The sequence below is a fragment of the Sminthopsis crassicaudata genome, chromosome 5 (assembly GCF_048593235.1).
Source record: "Sminthopsis crassicaudata isolate SCR6 chromosome 5, ASM4859323v1, whole genome shotgun sequence".
In the NCBI taxonomy this organism is placed as follows: domain Eukaryota; kingdom Metazoa; phylum Chordata; class Mammalia; order Dasyuromorphia; family Dasyuridae; genus Sminthopsis; species Sminthopsis crassicaudata.
Window position 1 is genome coordinate 181,747,576 of NC_133621.1, and position 26,012 is coordinate 181,773,587.

Sequence of the window (26,012 nt, forward strand, 5' to 3'; positions counted from 1 at the left end):
TTAAAATATATGTTCTTATGCTTGAGTGCCTCATAAAAGGAACAATTAACATATTTGAAAGTGCTTTTTATAAAATCCAAGCTATTGCTACAAAACAGAAATTCCTAAATGATGATTCATATTCAACACAGAGAGAATTTAAAATATTTTTACTTGGTCTTCTCCCTCTGATTATCAACACTTCAGGAAGCTAGCTGACTGGCACTGAATCAAGTTATCTATCATTATAGGAAGCCTTGTTTAAAGGGTAACTTATTCCATGGGAGTTGGAGGAATAGTTGAAGGACAGAGAAAGTGGTACCCAAAGGAAGTAGTAGCCCACATAAATAAAGTTGGTAGCATGGGAGGGATGACTTTACTTTACTTATCAACTTTACCTACCTGCCCAAGAGCAAGAAGCACCATTACAGGTAATAATAAAACAAAAGAATGGAAAACTTAGAACAGGAGAACATAAGACTTTAGAATAAGCTATAGAATGGTCCTCAAAAATGGATCATTTTATTCAATGTTTCATAGATTGGTGTGTCTTGCATTTGTGACCTAATAGTAGAAATTGCCTAGGATCTCCCCTTTCTAATTAATGTTATGAAGGGTGTGCAAACCTACTTGATCCTTCAGTCGTTTTTATCCCTATAATTTGTTTTGAAGATTTTCATTTGAAGACAGTTCATCTGTCAATGAATGAATATGAATTCTAGTTGCAGAAATATTACATTATTCTTATTTTGATCTTGCTGTTTTCTTTGATTGATCTATGTAAAATACATCCTGCAATTTTTTTTTGTTTTTTTAATCTAATTACTCTGGGACAAGTTGCAAATGTTGCAGGGAAAAATAATCTTGTCTAGCAAAGGAGCTATATGAAAATTAATTTGACGGCTTAGTCTTTTCTTGCTATATGAATATGTTTATTTTTCTTAAGCTTACTTTGTATTTTGTTTACTCAAGAAAAAAATAAAACAAATTCATTACTTTTAATGAAATTTCTTTTCTTATTGAATATTTTTATGATTCCTATGTTCAACTTTGTATTATATGTTATTATGGGTTGAAGAGTGATTAACTTAATTCTTTGCAAGTTTATTTAATATTTATTTATCTGTTTTTGTAATGATTTGTGATTTAATCAGTTTGAGGAACTCCCAGCATGGAAATTTCTTCTAAACAAATTTGTTTCAACAAATCATAATCTAAAGTCTTTAAGAGAAAGATGCCTGCAGCCTTGAGGACTTGGATTTGAACATGATCTCACAGCTGTGCAGTGTCAGAAACAAGACTTGTTTAGAAAAGCTTTCCATATACTTCACCACACTTTTTGTGAGCAAGGAAGATTTGTGATTTAATTTATTTATTCTTAGTATATAAATGAATTACTCAAAGATATTTTGTTTAATGTTTTAGTTCTAATACTGATCATCATGTTTCTGGGCAAGTTAACTTTGGAATTTATCTCTCAAGATATGTGCATCTTTATATACTTTGATGTGCTATTTTTCAAATTCTGAAGAAATTTTCTTCTATGATTCCCTGAATTGTATTAACCAGATCTTTTTAAATTTTAAGTGGGTTTTTATTTATTTATTAATTTTGCATTTTAACTTATGATTTTCAGATAGTCACTGAGCAGTCTGTCTTCAAGGAGAGATGCCTTGGCTTAGAAAGGTCTCAGATTTTCCTTTAATCTTGACTTTTTACTTTTAACAATCTTTTTTTTTAATCACTACATTTTTTAGTGCAAACTCTATAATTCTATCTTTGTATCTATTTCTTCCTATCTCTGTGTCTCTTTGTCTCTCTTCATGTGTGTCTCTTTCTGAATCTCTCCCTCTTTCTGTCTCTGTCTCTCTGTGTCTCTGTCTCCCTCTGCTCTCTTTCTTTCTCTGTATTTCTCTCTGCTCTCTTATTCTCTTATTCTGTCTTATTCTCCATCTTTTTTTGCCTCTCTCTTCCCTTTTTCTGTCTTTGTCACTCTGTCTTTCTGTGTCTCTCTGGCTCTCTCTCTCATCTGAAAAAGCATAATGTAAAAAGCACTGAATTAAGACTCAAGAGATATGGATTAAAATCTCAATCTATAACCATCTGTCTACCCTTATAACTACCAATTCATGAGGCAATCCCATCTATGGAATCTTTTAAAGAAAATATGAATGAAAGACATATTTCATGAAGACATAATCAAGTAATAACCAGGCTAACAGAAATGTTCTACATCTTTACCATCATACAAATGACTGAAAAGTACACAAAGGAAGAGCACAAGAAAGTGAGAGGACAGTGGAGAAGAGCTGGTCCTGCTCAGATTGGGAAGGTGAAGGGAGAAGCCACAACAGTGGAGTTTTAGGTAAAACTTTCCTATTGATCAATTATATGACAAATCTCTTTCTTAGAGAATATATCACTACTGTTTTAACAATTATGCTGCCAATGTTATGGTATATGAAAAAATCGATCAATTTGAATTTATTGGATACAGCAAGCCAGGAAGGCTATGATCGATTTTGTCTCTTGTCCTAATTACAAACATATGCATTTTAACTTGCTTTTCTCTTGTAAGTGCTGCATCATATGAAAATGACCATGAAAATGATATCCTGAAGTGTAACACCATTGTCCTAATATTCCCATAATTCTAGTGGGCACCAAACTTGACATTAGAGGTGATAAAGACATGACTCAAAAATCTAAAGGAGAGGAAGCTGACTCCAATTACTTACATACAGAGTTTAGCTATGGCAAAGAGGATTGGTTCTGTAAAGAATCTAAAATGTTCAGCACTCCCATAAGAAAGTCTCAAGTCTGTTTGATAAAGCTATTAAAACAAGTTTTTGCCCATCTCCTGTCAAAAAGAGGAAGAGAAAATATTTGCTGTTGTAAATGCTGTAGCCCTGTCCTATTTCCCTTTGAATCTTTGTAAGTTTTGCTTTAAGTGGAGCATTCATTCAATATCAAAATTTTGTAACAAATTAGTTTTTCCCCAATAAAACATTCTGAACTAATCAATAATTTCATGGCTTTATTTAAAGTATTTGAGAATTGATTTTTTTCACATTCTATTACAACTAAATCCTAAAAAATACAAATCTGCTTAAAACTTGTTTTTTGAAAATCCTTTTATTGTTCATATTAAATGTTGCAAAAATATCCACTAAGTAGCATTGGTGTAATATGAACACTAAGGATTAATTGTGTTTTAAAGCGCTTTCTCTTTAAGAAGTAGGAAATTTGAAAATACTTTCTAAATCCTTTTTCATATATATCAAATAGTATAGTGTACTTAGTAAAAATGTTTAATACATCAAAAATTTATCAACCCAAGTTCACTATATAATATATTGCATATCAAAATGGAATATGGATAACACAACTATGGTCTTTGAATCATGCTTTTGCTTTCATAGTAAAGATGCTTTCAAGAATCAAGTTTTTACTGTGATTTCAAACAGAGGTTCCATGTGTGTTTTTATTAATGGAGAATTCTCTTTAACATAAATATTTTGGTTAGATTATTTGAAATATTTGGTTTTACCAAGAAATAAAGGCAGTATTTTGACATATTCTGGAATCTAGGATTAATTTACGCAATATTGTATACTAAGTAGAAGACTGAGTAAATTTTGTCACAGGTAGAATGTTTAAAAAGCAGAACAGTTAACATCTGTCAAATGTATTAGATAAGAAAGATTGATATTCTAGGTTAGGGTTTTATTTCTAAGTTTTTCCTTTTTCTTCTTTTTCCCTCCCTTTAAGTAAGGCATTCATTTACTATAACTCTGGCCATTCATACAGTTGTGAACTTGGAAAATGCTATTTTTCATTAAAACTTTTCTTATTAAGGAATATTATTGCATTTATAGCTTAGAACCTTTTTGATTATGTATTAGAACTTTGCCTTTTTGTAATCTAGAAAAAAACTTTCTTTTCATATTACCTTTTTCAAACTATTACATGGTTTCTTTATTGTTCTAGCAAGTAGGTACAAAAACACATAATGCAGCTTTAAAAACTTTTAAAAATATAGTTTATTAAAATATTTATCTTTCTTTTTTACCATCACTGTGTTGCCATGCTACCACACTGTAACAATACTAACCTTGTCCTTTTTCTTGATCTCATTTACGTGTACATATATTTTCTACTGCTTTGCTTTATACTTGTGAGGTTCCATCAGTTTACTGCAAAGGCTAACAATGTTCTGTGTATCCTAAACAATAACAAAAATATGCAATCTTGAATTACACCCTTTCTACCACTAGAACAATATTTTGAAGTGCAAAAGTGGAAAAATGTGGAATATTTTTATATTGATCTTTTGCTAATACAATTAGCAGTATGTTATGCATGCATGGCAACCAATCCTTAATCACTTTTTAAAGGTACAAAGAAAATACATGGCTATATATTTTTTCCAACAAAAAAAAGGCATTTCAAGGAAGAGAACACTGCCTTAAAGGATTTCCTGCAACAAGGTGCCTATCTTGCACATTTCCAAACCACACAAGATTCTCTGAAAGATACAACAAACATAGCTTATTTTCAATGAATATGATATTACCAAGGAAGAGATAAAAATAGAGACGTATGCTTGCCTGAAGATAACTAATAAAAGTAATAAAGATGTGTTTTAAATTAGTAATATGAAGATATTTTCAATAAAATAATCTTTTAAATATGGTCAAAAGTACAGTCATAATTCCTACCAGCATTTTTATTAAGTTTAAACCTTTAAGTTTAGATATGAAAGAAAGATATTTTATTCACTTCTTATTTGAGATAGTAAAAGACACTGTGTTTGTAAAGCAATAGATTAAAAAAAAAAAAACTAAGTTAAAACACAAAGGGCCAAATTATCCCTATTTTTATATGATATGATAGCTTCCTTATACAAATCCTAGTCAATAAGCAAAGAAACAAGTTGACATATTTAGTTTTATCAGGAGAGTAAAAAATTAATGCTTTAAAATAATTTGTCATTTATATTAATAAAAATAGCAAGAATAATAATGAAAAAATTTCCATTAGGGGGAAAAACAATAAAATACAAACTATATCTTGTATTTTACTACCAAAGAAACTTTATTTATATTATTATAATTATAAACCAGGTTTAACAGAAATAAGGAAATAACTGTATAATTGAAAAAATCAATATAATTTTATGAGTCATATCAAAATAAATTTTAAAACATAAACAAAAACATGTAGATTGATTTCTATGCCTAACTAATATAGTATTAAAAAGCTAAAAAAGCAATAAAATTAATGTGAAGGAAAATAAAGATCAAGAATGTTGAAAGAAGTAATGAAAAAATGGGAATGAAATGGACTTATTATTACTAGAGATAAAAATTATATTAAAATTCAATCATAAACAAAATTCTTTGATATATAGGCACACTAGTAGAATAAACAAAATAAGCAATACCAAAAAGTAAACAAACACACCAAGAGAAATTTACTAAAATCCAAATGAAAGCTAATTCACGAGGGACTCTTTATTTGACATAAACTGCTAGAAAAACTGGGAAGTTATTTGATTAGACTATTATTTCACATTGTACATTATAATAAGTAGCAAACAGATAATTGTTCTAAATTGTAAAAAAATCACATCATTAAAAATAAACAGTGTTTATACAGGTATGTAAAACAAAGATAGAGAACAATATCATAGACAGCATGAAATAATGCATAGAGTAGTAGATTTGGAATGAGGAAAATCTGGGTTAAAATCCCTCCACAAATATTAGCTGATCTTAAGGAATTTTGACTATTTGACATTAGAAAGTCATGCTCATCCTCAGTTTCAACATCTGCAAAATGAGGTGCTTAGATCTGTAAAAGGTCTTTTCCAGCTTTGAATCATTGCTTCTGCCAAATAAAGTTTTATTAAGTTATCATTTTTAAATACATAAATTTTGTTAAGATAAAATAAGATGGGCTAGATTAAAAACTTATATTTAATATTTCTAAAAAACTCTTAACATTCAACATGTATAAATTATGCAAATATATAAACCCAACATTCATTCCCCATTTCATAGGTACTTTAAAAAGAAAGTAAACTATCAAGCAAATGAAAAAGGTTCCAAATCACTAGAAAGTAAAATGGAAATTAAAATAACTCAGCAATATCTCCCCATATTCATCAAATTGATAAAGATTACAAAATTTTGAAATATTCAATGTTGACTGAGCCAGTATTACCAAGGTAGTTGTACATTTATAAACTGGACTTTTTAATTTGGGAAATAATTTGAAATTCTATGAGAAAGTTTATTTAGCTCTTAATATTTTTGATCCTGTACTTTTGTCCTTCACAATTGCTATATTTAAGTGGTTTTCTATGTGCATAAAAATATGTACAATAAATCTATCACATTATATGTTATATGTATTCATATATGTAGAACATAAATTCATAAAGTATTGAAAATAACTAATTGTCTTTCAAAGAAAAAAATCCTTAATGATCAGCACATATAATAATTCAGTATATTTACATAATTTTCTCTTTATTTTAAGCTCAATGAAACATAGTTGTTGTTTCTTTCATAAAAGCAATGTAAATATTTTTCAAGGGCAGAAAACAAACATTTTGCTTTTCCTTAAAACAGATATAGTTAAAGGTAAATTGTACTGGAGCAATTCACCCCCTCCAGATTTTATGTCTATCTATGTGTGTGAATCTTTGAAGATGTGGGATTAGAGGAAACCTGCAGGAAAATTAATAAATAAATTTCACATGCTGTTAAATATTAAGTAAATATACAGTTAAATATTTCTTGAAGGGACTGTGATCTTAAAACCTGTAGATTTCTAATTTGGTTACCTATGACATGCAGTTGGTGCTCTGGGGCGTTTCAATAAATTAATTTTAAATATGTTCAAGCATCCAGAAAGTGCAACACAGATATAAATCCAAACCTTAGTTTACTTCTTATATGCTTTAATATGCTATCTTTATACAAAAAGTCAAATATATATATATATATATATATATATATATATATATATATATATATGTGTGTGTGTGTGTTTATGTATATATATATATATATGCAGAATATATACAATCTGCAATTCAGTTTATATTTTCAGCCCATTGAAATCATAACATTATTATGTATGGAATTTTTTTTAAATTTGGTGACGAATTATTGAGCACAGTAAAGGTTATCAAAGTGAATGCATTTGAATATTTTTGTAAATCATATGCCAGATTATACATAATTAAAGAACAAATGATAATTAAACAGATGACAATTATTCTATCAGCAATAGGAGAATTTGACAAATTAACTATCATAATATTTTTTAATAGTATCAATATGCAATTGTAAAATATCTGTGTTTAGGGAAAAATAAGTTTAAAAGAAATACTAACATATGTTGAACTGTATTCTCTATGATGCCTTTTCTACATTTTGATTGTTATAACTCTTAGTTTAGGCCAACTTGTGGTTAGTAATTGTGTTTTCCTTCATTTTCTAATAGCCAGAAGAACAAAGTCCTAAAGTCCCTGGAATAACAGATAAGAGAAAAAAAGACAAATTCAGAAGCAGAAGCAAACAAACCACAAGGTTCAGGAAAATAACCAATTATCAAAAATACAGAATCCTATTTTGATAGTCCATGAGTGTTTTTTAGCCTCTTGTCCTGTCTCAAATCTACAGTTGTTGATTCTTCTGTCATTCTGCCTCAATCCAGTTCAATTTATTGCTGCTCATAAGTGCATCTGTGTGGTGGAAGTTTGGGAAAAAGTTAGAAAGGCTATGTTTCCAGCACTGAACTAGACCGGAGTAAGGAATACAATCTTAGAAATCTTAACTGTTTTTTTTTTTTTTTTTTTAAGATTTTCCCCAGGACCTGAGCTATAGACATCAGGCTCTTTACCAGCAGGATGGAAAGCTCCAACAAAGCCTCATTTTTTAAGATTCAATAAAAGGTGGATGATGCCCTATCATATATGGTATAGTGTGGTTTACTTGTATGTACAGGTTGAAATAGATGCTTTACTATTCGGTTTTTATGCGTTTTGATTCAGTATATATGACTACAGAGTTAAGATTCCAGCCTTTTTGTCATGATATCTTCATCTCTAATTCTTTCTTGAAAATCAATGAATCTCTTACATTCAGATGAGTAATGAGGGTGGGCAAACCAGTCAAAAAATACAATATATCTGTTCTATGGCTAGCAAAATTGGAATATTTCCTTTCCTAATCAAAGTGAAAGAAAATCTCTGTCTGCCTAAGCAAAAAATGACTTCCTCGTTACCCCACATTTACAAGTTCTCTTTCCCTATCCATTCATCTCAATCTTGCTCCTCCTAATCCTAAAACTAATTTCTACTATGTCCTTTGAATCACTCATTCTGTTTCTTTTTAACAAATTTTGTTGAACTTAAATACTTTTCTAGATGATTTCTTTAATTTTTTGACAATCACTTAATTCCTATATGGAAAAAAAAATGTGCTTAGAAAGACAAGTTGAAAGAAGGTCAAAAATTTCTCTATTTATATTAAATTATTGATACTTGTTGAATTGTTTTTGTCTGACTACTTGAAATATTTTTTCCTTTATAGTTCTGGAGTTTTGCCACCATATTCTGTGATTTATTCCTTGTGGGATCTCTTTCTGGAGGTGATTGATAGATTGTTTCAAAGACTATTTTCCTCTCTGGTTCTAGTATATCAGGGCAGTTTTCCTTGATGATCTCTTGAAAAATGCTTTCCAACCTCATTTTTTTGGTTATGACTTTCAGGTAGACCAATAATTTTTAAATTGTCTCTCCTTGATCTATTTAACAGGTTGGTTGTTTTGAGGGATTTTTACATTTTCTTCTATTGTTTCATTCTTTTTAGTTTATTTGATTGATTTTCGATGTTTCAAAGAATCATTAGCTTCCATTTACCCTATTCTAGTTTTCAATGTATAATTTTCTTCAGTTAGCTTTTGTGTCTCTTTTTCCAGTTGATTAATTCTACTTTTCAAGATCTTGTTTTGTTAAGTGGATTTGTTGTGTTTTTTAAGGAATTGATTTCTTCATAGGATTTTTTTTTTGCATTTGGCTAATTGGCCAATTTTTAAAAAATAATTGTTTTCCTCAATCAATTTTTTTCCTTCCTTTTCCAAGCTGTTGACTCTTTCTTGCATAACTTTTATTTCTTTCCCCAATTTTTCTTCTATCTCTATTATTTTATTTTTAAAATCTTTTATGAGCACTTCCAATAAGCCTCTTTGAGCTTGACACTGATTCATATCAGTCTTTGAGATTTCTTCTGTTGACATTTTTTTCTCATCTTGGTTGGTGTTTTGGGTTTTCTATGGATAAAGTTCTTTTCTGTTTCTTGCTCATTTTCTTTCCTTTTTTAAAAATTTCCTCTCTTGTGCCTTTTATAGTCAAACTCCACTCCTGAGGTAAAGGGGTAGTTGTCCCTCACTTTCTGTGCAGCATGAGCCTTGGCCTTGAGTACAGAAGCCCCTTGTGGTGATTTGCTCACAGCAGGGGGTATTTCTACATACTCTTTCCCTGAAATATTCACCCAGAATTTACCTTCTGAACTGAGACTAGAGGATTCCCAACTGGTCTGCTCTGGTACTGAGCCAGGACTGATGATTTCAGTTATTTTCACTGGCTTTCCAAGACACTGTCTGAACTGGGCTGAACCACCTTTTACACCCAGTGAGACTGACCTTTCTTGAAGTCCTTCCAACCAATCTTGCTCTGGAGAGTGGTTTCATTCCATCAGACTCTCTTCTAATCCTTCCTCTTCCATTCAACCATGCCTTCCTTATTCATTGTAAAGAGCCACACCCCATCCTCCTACTTGCTTAAGCTTACCTAGCAGCAATGAGGACACCATTAAGGTTTTGTAATATATTTGTAATAAACTCAGTCAGAAAGATTTTTATTTTTCTCTAATTTGATTCAGTTTTTGTCTGTAAAAACAAAGGTGGCTGATGTTGGGATCTATCTAAAGGTAAAGTGTGACTGTTCAATTGATAAAATTATAAGGGAGGTGGGAACCTGAGAGAAGAGGATGATATTTATTTTAATTGGTACAACAAAGAATCAATCAAGATGGAGGGAAGAATTAAGAATGCTTAGTGGCAAGGGGGATGGCATGTTTGAGGAGTCAATAAATTAGAGGTCATGATGTGGAAGAAAAGGAAGGATAATTAGGGAATACAGATAATGAGAAAATTGATAGATAATAGTCATAAGGGTATTTGGGGAATTCTTGAAGTTAGATGTGTTATTTTTATGGGTGATAGGATAACTATTTTTGTGTGTGTCTGAAGTGGGGTGGAAGAATAGGTCATAGGAAGTGAGTTAACTGAAGAACTAAGTAGTTAGGATGTTTAACAGAGAGTCAGTATGTGTATTGAAGTTTCCCCAGTATGAAGGTAGAAACTGAGGAAGGAAAAACAATTATGTTATGTACCAAACTCATTAAAGCAAGAAGGAGTTGCCCTGGAGATCCATAAACAACAGTGATTAAGATTTTAATTGGAAATGATTTTCAAAGGAAGGGTGGGGTGGTTATTGAGTGGTGGAAGTAGAGAAAGAACATGGAAGTGTCAAAAGGAACACAAAATATTCCAACTCCCCTGAAAGCCAGTGAACCAAGGAGAAAAAAAATGAAAAGTGCACAGACACATGAAAAGGTCATAGGGTCATGGGGGAGTCTGCCAGTTTTGAGCAGTGACTGAACGATGAAAGGAATGAGACAAGAAAAGATTTAACATGAAGAGAAATATTGTTTTTAGGGGAATAAAGAATTCCAGAAGCCTCAATGAAAGGGAAGTTTTCATTTTGGGATCTTTCAGGAAGTAATCAGTAGATTCTTTTCATTTATTTTTTGCACTATAGCTGTAGAATATCAGGACAGTTTTCCTTGATAATTTGTTGAAAGATGATGTGTAGCCTCTTGATCATAGTTTTCAGGTAAGACCAATAAATTTTTAGTTGTGTCTTCTGGATCTATTTTCCAGATCAGTTGTTTCTCCAGTAAGTTATTTCCAATTGTTTTCTATTTTTTCCTTCTTTTATTTTTGTTTTATTGTTTATTGATTTCTCATAAACTTATTAGTTTTTGTTTGCTTAATTATAGATTTTAAGGAAGTATTTTCCTCAGTGAGCTTATGCACTTTCTTTTCCAATTTGCCATTTTTGCTTTTTTTAAAAACATTTTTTTCCCAAATGGCTGTTTGAATTTATTTGCTTGATACATCATGGTCCTGGAACAAAATAAAAATTAGACAATGTTAAGAGAATGGAAACACTGTTTTAAAAATCATAATAGAAATTAGTACTCAAACAAAAAAAGTGACCTTAAATATTTTTGCCAGCAAATGGAAAATGAATGGAACAGATAAAATACTAAGAAGAATTTATATTTACATTTATCATCTGACTATATTTTAGCCACCATAATGTTTTCTCTCCAGCATTTAAAAAATAGTATTTTTTTCTATAACACATCAAAAAAATTTTAACAAAATTAAATAATGGCCAACAATTCACAATAATGTACTAGATAGGGGATACAACCACATCCAAGAGGTGCTGAAAATAAATACTTAAAAGTCTATGGAATAAAAATTAGCAATGCTCTTGATGTTCATTTTCATTGTCAATGTGTTGAATACTTGACAAAGTTCATGGACATCATTTAGTCTCTAACAGAAAAGAATATTCTTGTCTTAAACAGAAAATGGCCTAAGAAGACAGGTGTTAGGGAAATATCACGGTTTTAAATATAAATGTCAATGAATTAATAAAGGAAAAGAACATCATAGCAACTATTATAATGGTTTTCTGTTGTTGAATCCTATCAAATGGGAGGCTATAAATCAGGCTCACTTAAGAAATAGAATTTAACATTTTGTTCAAGAGAGTATAGGGCTTAACCAGGCAAAGAGACATTACATTTTAGTCTAAGCAAGCAATAGAAATCCATCTGTATTTCATTAAATATCAGTCACATTAAAATTTTGCCCTCTATATATAGAAAGGAATTTGCAGAAAGTTAATACCTCCATCCAGTTTTGTGGAAAAGCCATGAAGAATGTGAAGTTATTTTCTGATTAATGATGCAGTCAAATTTAGCAACAAGTGGGCTTACCCTTACTTTCTGCCAGATATTTCTGATACAAGAAAGCATCAAGGGCAATCATTTTTACCAGGACTGAATCATATAGTGTATGGAGAGTGTAAATTTATTTTAGAGTAGTCTGGAATTGAAAAGTTAAAATTTATAAGGATATATAAAAATAGCCCATTAGGCCAAGCCATTCTTGTCCATCATGAAAGATTCAGATGGCTCCCCCATTATGCACCAGAAAGTATAAAAGGCAAAAGCAAAAGTCACTTAAATAAGCAAAAATCATGATGGATGAAACAACAGATTAATTTACAGGGCAGATATAATAATTCATGTCTGCTTTGTTTCCTTCTGAAAAGAGAGAGAGCTCCAATTTTGCTGTAGTGAAAACAAAAATAAATATTCTTCATAATTACTTAAAAGTTTTGAGGTTCATTTTAGGCCATTTTTGTTTTTAAGCCATTTTTCTCCTCATTGTGTTTGTATTTCCTTTTGCATCATTCAATTTTTCCCCTCTAACTCTCTTGCTTGATTTTCAGAATCCCTTTTGAGCTCTTTCATAAGTTGAGACTAATTCTCATTTTTCTTGTAGGCCTTGGATATAGGAGCTTTGACTATATTACCTTCTTCTGAGTGTATGTTTTTATCTTATCACCACAGTATCTTTTTATGGTCAGAATAATTTTTTTTTATTTTTTGATCATTTTCCCAGTCCTTTAACTCTAGATTAAAATAAAGCTCTGGGGCAAGGTACAAGGTCCAAGTTTCAGAGGCTTTGTGCATTTGTTTTCATAGATCCTTCTAGGAACCTGTTCTTTCAGTTCTTCCTATATGGTGTGATCCAAGGAGAAGTATGGTTACTGTTCTCCTGGCTTGTGTTCTGGTCTGTGAGTAACCACAACCACTCTTTTCTCCCTGCAACTGAGAGAAAGATCCCTACTCCACTGTGGTTTCAAACTCGGGTGTGCTAATTCTCCTCATCCTGGGACAGCCACCCAGGTCTAGCACCTGTTTCTGAGAATAGCCAAGTAAAAGTCCTGCCTCTTTAATCTATTCTGACCAGTTATTTTATCTCCTTATTGTCTGGAATCAGCCACTGTCAATTCAGGGATTTCCAAGATGTGCTCTTAATTTTCTTGGGCTCGGGTTGTGCTGGCATCATGTTTGCTGGATTGGGGTCTCCTCTCACCTGACGCACCTTACATGCTGACCATCTGAGTTGCCTTTGTCATCTATGAATGGAGAAGTCTGGAAATTGCCATTGCATTCACTATTCAGTCTTCCTGAGACCTACTTATGATTTGCTGGGGCCTGATCTACTCTGGCTTGACCTGTACTAGAGTGTGCTTCACTCTCACCCTAGTGCAGTAGAACTTTCCTGCTGGATTTCTACTTTGCCTTTGGCTTAAATTTGTTTAATTCCATCTTTTTTTTTTCTGGGTTCTGCCACTCTATAATTTGTTTATAGTTATTATTTAAAGATCTTTGGAGGGCTTTTGTGGAATGCTCAATTAAACCCTGCCTTTACTCTGCCATCATGGCTCCACTTCCACTTAATTTATAATATCAATAATCTGAAATATACATTTAGCTCCTCAAAATGCCATTACTTTCCATCATTTTATTTATTTTTTATGAATCATGAATTCATATCATTTTATGATATCATGAAATTAATCATATCATGATTCATTCATTTTATGATGATATATGATAACAGTAGCTGATATTTATATTACGTTTTTTACATTAACATTTTTATTATTTATCACACTCTTTTCCCTCCTTTAACTGATGAGGAAATAGGGGGGGGAAATTAAATCATTTACCCAGGGTCATAGAGCAACTATGTATTTCTTAGATACTATTCAAAATTAAGACTCTAGATTTCATGTCCAATATTCTATCCATCATTCATCTTATCTATAATAGAAAATATATTTTTATTGTTCTTTCTGTTTGTCAATATATGCCTATGAGTCTTTTATATCTTCTTTCTGTAGGATGAATAAACTAATATTTTATATCCAATATTCATACTGTATATTAAGTATCTACTATTTAAAGTTATTACCCAAATTTTGGACATATCCTGGATATAATCATATATAAGCACTGTTTTTGATACTTCTCTGGTGTTACCCTGAACAATGGTCAAAACCAGAGAGATGTATAAGTTTTGAAAATAATCTTCTTACTGCACAGTTGTGGCCATTTAACTCACCTACTCAAAAGTTATCAAAGATTTCACAATGCTTTTAAGGTAAGATGTAAATCTCTTTACCTAGAAATTAAGACCTTCTACTATATGGTTCCCATCTATCTTTTGAGCTTCATTCAATGATAATAGTGAGAATATATAGTATTTTATGTTTTGCAAAGCATATTATATGTTATTTCATTTCATAATCACAACACTTTGAGGTAGTTGTAACAATTTTCTTTATTTTGAAGCTAAGCAAACTGAAGCTAATAGAGGTGGAATAACTTTTCCAGTCACAAAGTTAAGGAAATAACTAAGGGGTTATATGAACACAAGTCTTCCTGCTTCCAAATCCAGCAAACTCTATCCACTCTAACAAACTCTATCCACTCTACCAAATAACTGCATATTATATCACATTACTCTTTTTCATACATTTCAAGCACTAATTGGATTACTAGCTATTCTTCAATCAAGTCATTCGCCATGATTGTAATGCACTTCATCATCTTTATTGTTCTAAATCTAAATCTTCATCATTCTTCCAGGTTCACCTCAAGTACTATATCCATCATGAAATAACTAATTATTTTTCCAGTTGTTAAGGTTTTTTCTGTTTTTCTGACAGTTTTGTATTACTTATTTGTACATATGTTGTAACAGGAATGTAAGTTTCCTAAGGAAAGGAACTCTTTCATGCCTTACCCAATATCTTAGTAAATGTTTTTTGAATGATTTCTCATTTTTCTAAAAATCTAGAAGATGATATATAGTAATGAAACATATATTCATACTATTTGTATTTCCTAGTGACCTGAAATTATTCATTTACTCTTGTAATTTAGCTTATTTATAGTATCAGTATAGTGAATATATAGTTCACAAAGTAGTTATATAGAGGTAATAAACTCAAGGAGGTATATACCTGTACTTGATTACTTAAACAAAGATGAAAAAGATTATATTAAGTAATTGATATAAAGAAGATCTAATCCAACCTACTTTCACATTTGTGGGTTCAATTCTCAGGGGATAGATTTTATGTACTAATGTATTATGTAGCAATATAGTTTATAAGTCCCTACCAATGTGCTACCTATGAACAATTAACATTAAACACAATTAGCTTCTTGGAAAGGAGATAGCATAATAAGAACAATGAAAGAAATCATTTATTACCATAAAATGGAAGTGTCTCTATCACAAATACATACAAATTCTTAGGAAAAGTGGACACAAATTTAGAGTAAAATTGTACTGAGCCAAATTCCTAGATTATAAATATGGATATGGATATATATTATTCTGCTACTGAATGCCTGTAAAACCTTTTCTGTTATGAAACAATTGCAGTCTTCCCTTTTCACAAAGAATCTCTGCTTATAAAGTAGTTTAGCTGGACTCTCAATTCTGCTCCCCTCCTAATAATTTCCTAGGCTAGCCCTTTCTTAAAAAGCAAATCAAATCTCTTCTTTGGTGCCAAAAGATCTTACTTATTGAAATTGCTTCCGACTTCAAATGAGTAAGAATTAGGATTATATCTCTATGTCTGTTTGTAATGTTAATCTGATCTTTCAACTGTGTTTTGAACTTTCTGGAAATGACTCCCCCAATAATAGATAGTCTATTCCTTTGCTTAATACTGCCCGCTTATACTTATACTTAAAACTGTCAGAGGTAAAGGAAGAGAAAAAATCCATTTCCTCTACCAACATTAAATGTATCTCAAAGTCTGAGTTCTTTCTCTATTTCTGAAGGAAGGTTCAACTAAATCCATTAATATCTTAGTTGGAATACATGCAAAATTAGCAATTCCGTTTTCCTTTAAGATTCTCAGAGGAATGGTCATTTCTCTACTCTTCTAATATTTAGGCTTGTTTTAATTCCTCATAAAAAGGTGTTCACATTTTGAAAGGGAGACACTGAGTATTATACTTTAGCATCTCATTGCCTCCATTACATAGTGTTTTATGTGACAATGCCAATTATAGAAAGAGGGAAATCAATCCTTTTCTCCTTACATGAAATTAGAAATTCCCTGAGGCTTAATATGCTTCTTCAAACTTCATTGAAAGCTGAAAATGTTTACATTTATGTTAAAGATTCAATTATAACAAATCCATTTCTGAACTACTATGTCCAAACAGCTGTTTGATGATGCATTTATTATAACTTTGGAGCAAATCAACTAAGTATAAGCCAAGAAGAGGGAAAAATCTTAAAGAATAAACCGCTTCTTATAAATGTGTATACCAATTAACAAATTCCTTAATAAAGTATATTTTGTGATTATATTTGCTGTGAATGCTGGATTTCAAATTGACTTTATAAGACATTTCTAAAGATTTCTTAATGTATGTTATATCATAATTTCTGCACCCCAGCAGAAATGAATACTCAAAGTATTAAAACATCCATATACATACATATAGGGGATTAATTGTTTTAAAATGTAAATTTTACTAGTGTAAAATATGTTTTATACTACAAAAATGTTTTATTAAGTTACTAAGTGAATTTAGACAGAAACTATATTTTCTAATCTTGAAAAGGAAATAGGATAATCCAAGGAAGTGTTACAAGAATTCATTATTTGATGTTTCCCAAATCTTAAATACTAAACTCATTACAATATACAAACTGACATGTTACTAGAATTTAAGAGATAATTCAAGAGGACACATAAATCAAAACTAAACATGAATGACCTTTTGGACCACAAAATGATTAATCATATCACAGTGTATACAGGTTCTAGTTCAATAAGTGAGAGTTGACAGCTGTAGGTTGACTTCTTTCTCTCTTTCCCTTTCACAACAGGGGAGGGGAGGAAAAGCACAGCAACTATCAATTATACAAATTCCAAGTGCCTTTTTAAACCATTAATATTGTAGGATAACATGTGTATGGTTTGTCTACTTGTTCACTCTTATGCTTATGAAGTAAGTACCAAATTGCCTCTTACAATACATAAGATTCAGTATAGTTCAGCGTAGCTAAATCTTCTCTAACTGGAGATAAAAAACTTTCTGTACAAACTAGATTCACAGCATAATAAAAGCTATAGATAGAAAAAATTCTTTAGATATTCATTGTTAACTCTAAATAAGATGAGTTGTTACATTTTAAATAATCAAGACCTAATGGGATTTATTTTCAGTATCTTGCTAGGAAATTCATTTGTAGTTAGTCTCTACAAATTCTTACTTTTTCTAAATTATGAAGTTGAATGTCCTAATCAAGGCAGGAGCTAAATTGAAATGAACAGAAAGCTATGGCTACCCGTAGTGAATAGAATACCATTGTCTCTGAAACAACTGGTGATTTATATGTAATTCAAGATTCTGATAGTTTTGGTGATTTGCACTCTCTTTTGTCTTTGGAATTGGGAAATTATTCTCCATAACTATAAAGATGATAATATCAACCTGGAAATGAAGAATTATATTTTCCCTTTCCTGGGCAAAAGTAGAATAAAGAATGATTTTGTATGTGATTATTCTACTCATGGACCTTATACATTATCAAACAATTTGGGTACTGTAATAGTCCAGCATAAATTGGGACTAGCAATTCAAATATTTGAACATTTGGCAGATCATTACATGGAAGCTGTCAGATCCATAAGAGCACCCAGAAGACTCTTACTTAAACATTTTTTAGAAAAGGGAAAATTAGGATTGTGTTATATAATTACCATTTTGTTATTTAGGAATTCTGACATACAAATCATAAAGGAGGAAAAAGGACTTAACATACGCAAAAATATTTGTAGTAGCTCCTTTTTGTGGTAACAAAGAATTGGAAAATGAGTAGATGTCCATCATTTGAGAAATGAGTGAATAAGATGATAATGGAATATTATTGCTCTATAAAAATGAACAAGATGATTTTATGAAAATCTGTAAAGATTTATATGAACTGATACTGAGTGAAACAAGCAGAACCAAGAATGCATTTTACACAATAACAGCAAGAATGTGTGATGGCCAACAATGAAAGACTTGGTTCTTCTCAGTGTTTCAGTGATCCAAAGGAATCTTTGGACTTGGAATTGTATTTGGAATTAATTGGAATTAAAGAAGACTTTAAACAAGAAATGTCATCTGCAACCAGAAAAAAAAAACAAAAACACTAAGGAACCTTAATATAAATCAGTACATGCCATGTCCACTTCTTTTTTTCTGTTTTTTCTTCTCTCATGGTTTTTTCACTTTTGCTCTGATTTTTCTCTTCCAACATGTTTCATAAAGCAATGTGTAACAAAAATTAATTAATTTAAAAAATAATTGCATTTTTTAAACCTATATTGAATTACTTTCTATCTAGTGGAGAAGATTAGGAGGGAAAGATAGGAGAAAATTTGGACACAAGGTTTTGCAAGGGTGAATGCTGTAAACTACCTTTACATGTATTTTGAAATTTAAAAGGTATTATCAAAATTTATAAAAAATTAAATTATTAAAAATATTGATATAGTACTATATAAAATATTACCTCAAACTCTTGGTGTAATTTTAAGCATTAAAATAATTTTACAATTAATGTCAAACTGTTAGGATTACTAAGTGAGAACTCAGGTTGTCTGGACAGTTACAAGGTGAGAACTCAGGTTGACTTGATAGAGGGGGCAAGCTCATTGGCTGGGGTGGTTCTTCCCAGAAGCCCTTGCATTATCCCACGCCCATTCTCTGGGAGGATAAAAAGAGACAGCACTGGGCGCAGAGAGCAGATCGGCCTGGAGAAGGATAAGAGCTGGAGGAGATTCAGAGCCAGGATTCAAGAAGGAAGACTCTCTGCATTACATCAGGCCTGACGGGGCTCTCTGCAGGAAGGGAAGTCACTTCTTTGGACAAGAGTTAACAGCAACTGCCTGGAGACAACGGTTCGTTACAGGAAGAAGAATCTGTCGGAGAGATTTGAGTAGAAGACACAGCAGATCTCTTCCCAGAGAGCGATCTGGCAGCTTCTGGAGACGACAGCTCGCTACATCAAACAATATGTGACATTAGCTTATCCCAGGGTGTCCCAAAAGCCTTAGTACAGTTTTAAACTCCTTAAAATTGTACTAAGACTTTTGGGATATGTTATATAATATATAATCATGTATTCCCATGAAATTATGTTTCTTATTGCTTCAGGGTATGTTATAAAACCCAGTCTAATAAATCATTTCTTTATTTTTCCCCAGGGAGTACCTGTGATTCATCTTTCCATTTAGGTGCCACTTCTTCCTCTAGGATTCATTATAATAAAGATGCCAACATTCATAAGATTTAGTTCTCTCAGGGTATTCATTCATTGGTTAGAATGACACAGAACAACATCAATACATACTCATTAAAGTTACAATAGCAAGTTATAATACTATTTAAGTAAGTCCTGTACTTGTCCTCATTCAAACAAGAAGGCAGATTTAAGTTTCTTTGAATCCTCATAAGCTATAATAAGTGCTGAATAATCAGTCAGAAAATAGGTGCGTTACATATTTGAAAATTTTGGTTTTGTGAAAAGACTGAATCCAAATATCCTGATAGCAATTGTAGTGGTCAGCAACATCTTCCCAAGGAGATTGGGTCATGTGAGTCCACTCAAACTTTTGGACATAAGCTTTTTAGTTCCTGTATATAGAAAGCAACAGATGCATCTTTTCCTAGTAATAATGTATCTAAAGGGGAAGGGTTTTGTTGGAATAGTGACTATCTAAAAAAAACATTGTGAGAGGAGATATGTGCAATTTTCTTTTTGATATGCTACACTAATAGAAAGATTTTAGGGGAAGAACATCAGGCCATTTTAGATGAATCTCAGTATATAACTTGCTAATCATAATGCTAATACTATTTTTCACATGTTCAATTTGGCCTTTGTTTTGGGGGTGGTGATTTTGAGGTCATATAAGAGTAGATTTGAAATAAAGTCAAGTCAATATAGTGAAATGAAGCAGAGATAATCTCCCTCAAAAGTTTTTTAGCAACAAAATATACAGTGGCACAAGAGACTACATGGCTACATGTAACTTGGTCAATGATATCAACACAGACCTTATAATGGCTATCTGTGGACATATGGATGAACTTAATCTGCAAATATCAAAAGATATTTAAGCTAGAGGGTACATGCTATAGGCTTTGGAACACAAGGCATATTGGTTACAAGCTTGACAAGGAATGTAAGAAACACATATATAGGTCATTATGTTGGTGAAACCTGGGGCAATCCAAAACCTCCTAATAGAATCCATAATTCTTTGAGTGTGAAAGTGCCCTTCCCCGTTTATGAATATAGACATACTTGGGGGATAGAAACTTCATGGAATAACTGGTTTGTCCTCTGCAGACCATCTAGACTCAAGCAATATGTTTTGCCCTGGATTATTATTTCTTTTCTCAACCTTGGTCATTGTAGGAAAAAGAAATAGGAGAAAGGTTTAAGAAAATATATAGCACCATTCAAGATAGCAAGCTTAGAAATACATCAGCACAATTGTTCTCTTTTGGGAAAATATCTGTTTCTCTTGTATGGACAGAACAATAGCTTCTGTAGCAAGAAGTTTTAGGATAGACAAGAGATCTTTCATGAATTCTGTGTTTGTAATTACCTTACCAGCAGATTTCAAAAGTCCCCTCTGTAACCAGAATTTCCCCAAAGTATGGTAGACACCAAATTTGTAGAATAAGTTTGTATAGATTTTAGCATTTTTCTTTTGCCCTGATATCATACTTTTGTAAGAGTTACAAGCCCAGCTGCTTGGGCATTGAGGTTAGAGAGGGGACAGTAAAATTCTCAGAAACTATTACAATACCAATATCGTTGGTACTTTCTCTCATAAAAGAAGACCCATCAGCACAAAAAAATAAAGTCAAAGTTTTCTAAAGGGTTATCAGAAAGATCATTATTTGGCTTTTCATTTATGTCTAATACAGAAGCAAAGACAAGTAATTGCTCACCAGAGACTGGTAAAATCAGGGAGCAGTATAGCAGGATTGAAGATTACACAGTGCTTAAGGGTAATGTTTTCTCTACCAAGTAAAGTCACTTCATATTTGACAAGCTTCTAATTTGGAAAAGTCTGAGTTTGATGAGGGAGCAATAAGGCTTCACTTTATGAGGACATTGAAACTATCAAAGGGAACCCATAACTAAATCAAAAATTTTCTCCACCAAGAGGGCATTGGCTGCTATGATCCATAGACATGACACTATTACAGTAGCCACAGAATCAAACTGGGCAGAATAATTAGCTATCAGGCACCTAGTAGGTACATACATTTAAGTCTGACCACCAGAAGCTAACCCTTTTAATTCATAAAAAGACTTAATATAATCTGGGAATCTCCATGCAGGTATAGATAACAGCACACTTTTCATCTCTGCAAGAAGAGAAAGATATAGATTGTCAAGGTGTAATGGTTCTGAAATAGTCTTTAGTCAGTGAAACAAGTGTTTCACAATCTCACCAAATAAAGGAATCCAATCCTCTGAGAATAGCTCTCAAAATGTTTCATAGTGGTGGATAGATTGCAGAAAAGGAAAGAGGCCTTTAATCCTTTTTTATGATAGATTGTGTAAAAGTGCTAAGTGGTATGCTGAATCAATTCACAAAAAGCATCTATCACTCATACACACTTTGTTAATCACTACCTAAGATATGAAAGCAATGTATTCTGGAGTTCATTCCAGTTTTCTAGTCTAATCAAATAGGCCTCCATATGCTGAAAAATAAATCCCCTAGCTTATTGTAGCCTAATGTAATCCTCAAAAATATTGGTTTTCCAAAGTGGGTTCTCTAAAGGTCAATTAAGAAGAAACTTTTTTTTCTGAAATGGGATGACCCACTAGCAAGTACCAAATGATCACTTTTGTAATTATTATTATTATTATTATTATTATTATTATTATTATTATTATTATTATTAAAATAATGGTCTGTCCTTCTCCAAGGAAGAGGATCCATTAAATTAATAGTAGCTCCACAAGTAGGATTTTATTCTCTAAAATTCCTGAAAATTTCTGATTTTAAGTTTCCTTATCCTTTAATAGGAAATAATGTTCTCAATTTAATATCAAGAGTCTTATTGAAAAAGCAGTTTTTCAGAGTTTTGGTATCATTTTAGCCTAAAGTCAGAAGGTTCCCACCATCACCACTTCCATGAAATAAATATTCTAGTTTAAGAACCAAGGCCTGGTCAAAAACCAGCAGCCCCCTTGGAGAAAGCAAAGAATCTTGCATTTTAAAAACTTCCCAAAAAGTATATCACTCCTCGAGGCAAACTGAAATCTCCTTTTGAAGAAAGAAAAATTTCTATAAAAAATTGTCTTCTATTAACTTTGTAATTTATTAGGAGACACCCTGTCTTCCACAGCTAATGCCCAGCAAGCAAGTTGAGCCCTGAGTTTGGCATAAGAACAATCCTTTGTAATCATCTTCAGGATAAATGTCTGTTACAATAAAATCCTAGAATTGTTTCTGCTCATGAGGGCCTGCTGTGAATCAAACATTGTTGCTGTTATCCCCAATTTTCAGCACTACACATCACTGTGTCAACATAGGTAGAAGTATTGAGAACCCTCCCACTAAGAGTACGGCTCTGGCACATGTATCCTGGCTTGCAATTCACTTTTCTCACTTTGAAATTAAACTTCTGTTTGATTGTTGACTTCTATTTCTGGCCTGTTCTGTTCAACTCTGGCCACCTACAAATTAGAAGCTGGTTCTGGCCTAATTGTCATTAGTTGATGCCAGCAGTGGTATTGAACATAGAATTGGAGTACTAGATTGGACAAGTCACCAGAGATTTATTTCTTTGGAGTCTGACACACATAAATCTTTGGTCTGGTGAATTATCTACCATTGGTTCTCTTCCAATACTCCAAGCTCCTCCCTTTGTTAGGCTTGGAATTCTTTGTGAGGAAAACTCCAGGGCCCCTCTTTTGATCTATTTGTTCTGGATCATTTCAGTAAGGATATCCTTTTTTAACTGGACACCTATTAAATGATTTCTTTGTGGTCTTCAAAATTGCAACTGCACATGCCTTAGCAAGTTATGTGCCTCAACCAAAACAGTTAAAATTAGAATTGCGATTTTGTACTTTGTTAGAATTCCTTGTGTGTGTACTTATATCTGTCTTGTTGTTTTGTGTGTGTTTGTGTCTTTTTAAAATGTAAAAGGTCTGTGTCATGTTTTTGTTGTGAGCTAGATTCTATTACCTTGAAAGATGTATAATTCAGTCAGCCAGAAAAACGTCTATGAGTTGTAGCCAGAAGTTTAGAACAAGTGGGAAAGGTTAATGAATCTTCATACTTGAATTGTCTCAGTAAGTAGGACTAACTCCCAATATAGACTTTCCACAGGAGAGTAGATTATAAGAAAAGAGAAACAGAAAACAAAACAAAACAAAAAAACAAAAACAAAAGCTGCAAGACATCTTTTCTCCTTGTCATTTCAGCTTTGATTATTTTGGAATTACAGAAATAAAATCAGATAATCAAAGGAATTTGAAGATTAATCATTTTAAGATTGCAGGAGAGAACTCCTAAGGCTTTGGGGTAGTTCCAGGGACTCACTCACTTTTAAAATATTTTAGGAGGTTTGGAGATGCAACTCTGTAGAGTTTATTTTGAGAAAAAAGCATTAAATTTTATAAAGTTTTTAAAAAGTAAAATGGAATTTAGATAATTTTCTCCTTGAAGATTAAGATGTATAGTCTCACTATGAGGCAACCAATCTGGAAATAATTCTAGGTTAAAGAAAGAAAGAAAAATAGGTAAATGGTTCTAACTTTATTGCAACCTCTCGTTAACTCTTCCTTGAACAATTGTTTAAATCAGAGCCCTCATAACTTTCCCAGTTCAGACACCCTCTCTCTCCCTGTTAATCCTTCTTCTCTTATATCAGATTCCCAGTTATGGAAATTGAAAGGAAATGCTGGAAAAATTCAGGGAAAATTGAATTATATTCTTCCCCTTCAATCACTCAGAGGACATATACCTGGTAGATGGAGGAGAAGGGGGCACTACAGTGGGACCTCCTATTGGCTTGGTCATCCTGCAGCCTGCACCTCTAGGCAATTATGGGTACATTAACCAAGTGCAGTACATTTTGCTCACCTTGCTTTAGCAGCTGCAAGTGGATCCAGCCCCAGAAGAGCTTAACTCCAAAGTTGCAGGTATTGGGAGTCAGAACCCATGGCCAATCTATGCTTTGCTATGCTGCCAGAAACAACCACAATAGGAAGGTCCTAGCACCAGCCACCCAGTTCCTTGGAATCCTATTCTGCAGCCAGTGCAGGGACAACTAATTTCTGTCCTTGCTGCACCTACCCTCCTGTGTTCCAGTTGCAGAAATTTATTAGTTATCTTAAGAAAGTTATTTTTTTCTCTGCCCCAATTTTGTGATCTGTAAAGAAAAAATAATAATAACTACTTCCTAATGTTGTTGTGAAGATCAAAATAATATATTGCAAAATGTTTAACATCATAATTACATATGCTAAGTATTACATTATTATTATTTACCTAAATAAATGCCTTTGTTCCATATCTGAAAATTCTAAATTGGTTTTAAAGTGCCAAATATAATAAAATCAATGTGATAACATGGAATTACAATTGATGCCATCTGAAGTTTTGTTTTATGTTTTAAATACATTAATGCTGATGTATGTCTTTTTACTGATTTGACAGTGTATCACTTGGACCTCCACTAACCAAGGTAAGACATTTTAATGAGAAAATGGATTGAGAGTCACCTCAGCTCCTCCAAGTTCAGAAAACAGGAATAATCTTCAGATAATAGAAGTAGGTTGCAGAGACTTTGAATAGATTTTTGTAGCTTTGGTTAAATCGACTTGAAGTTGAGTTAAATGGGTGATAGATAAAATTACAAAGGAATTTGATTTCAGGATAAGTGGGTAATGGGTAAAATTTCAGAAGTAGACAATACAAAGTTGAAGATCCACAATAGAGTTGAATTCTGAGTGGAGATAATTGTAAGTTAAAAGTTTGGATTTTAGTCAATTGTTTCCAGAATGAAAATAAAGTATAAAATTACAAAGATAAGGAATTTGGATTTAGATGTTTTAGGAAAGTAGTATGCCAATTGCAGCTTAATTTCAATATTAAAATGGAATTTAATTAATTTTTAATTTTACATACTAATGGAATATTACATTCCATATATAACCTATTACATAGATTATTATCTAACTATCTGCTATAGTCTGGTCAATAGGTATTGTTCATCCACTGAAATATACAATGAATTGAGTACATACCTGAACAGAAGAAGAGCATAATGGATTGCTTCTGATAGATTATATTATTCCTTTTATAACCTCAAACTTCTCCTAGTAACAAAGACCCATGTTTTTATTACTGACTCTTTACCAGTGATTTGTATAGATATTAATCAAGGTTCTATTATCTTCAGAGAAGTAAAAATAAGTATCACAAGAAGTAATGAAGAGGCACATAATGGGTGTGAATAGGTTGCAACATATTAAAACCAAATTATTATGGACAGAGTAATGACATTATCAAAGAGAATTATGGTTTAAAATAGGGATTTGCAATGTGGCATAAGTAATGACTAACAAAATGCTCACTGATAACCATATAAGAAAAAAAGCAAGTAAAAACAACAGCACACAGTTTAGACTATTAACACAAATTTAAAGATGAGCATAGAAAAGAA

General features: G+C 31.9%; 1 pseudogene; it reads left to right on the forward strand.

Annotated features, from left to right (window-relative positions):
• Positions 1 to 340: 340 nt before the first annotated feature.
• LOC141542707 (ras-related C3 botulinum toxin substrate 1 pseudogene) lies at positions 341 to 2,877 on the forward strand (annotated as a pseudogene).
• Positions 2,878 to 26,012: the final 23,135 nt, after the last annotated feature.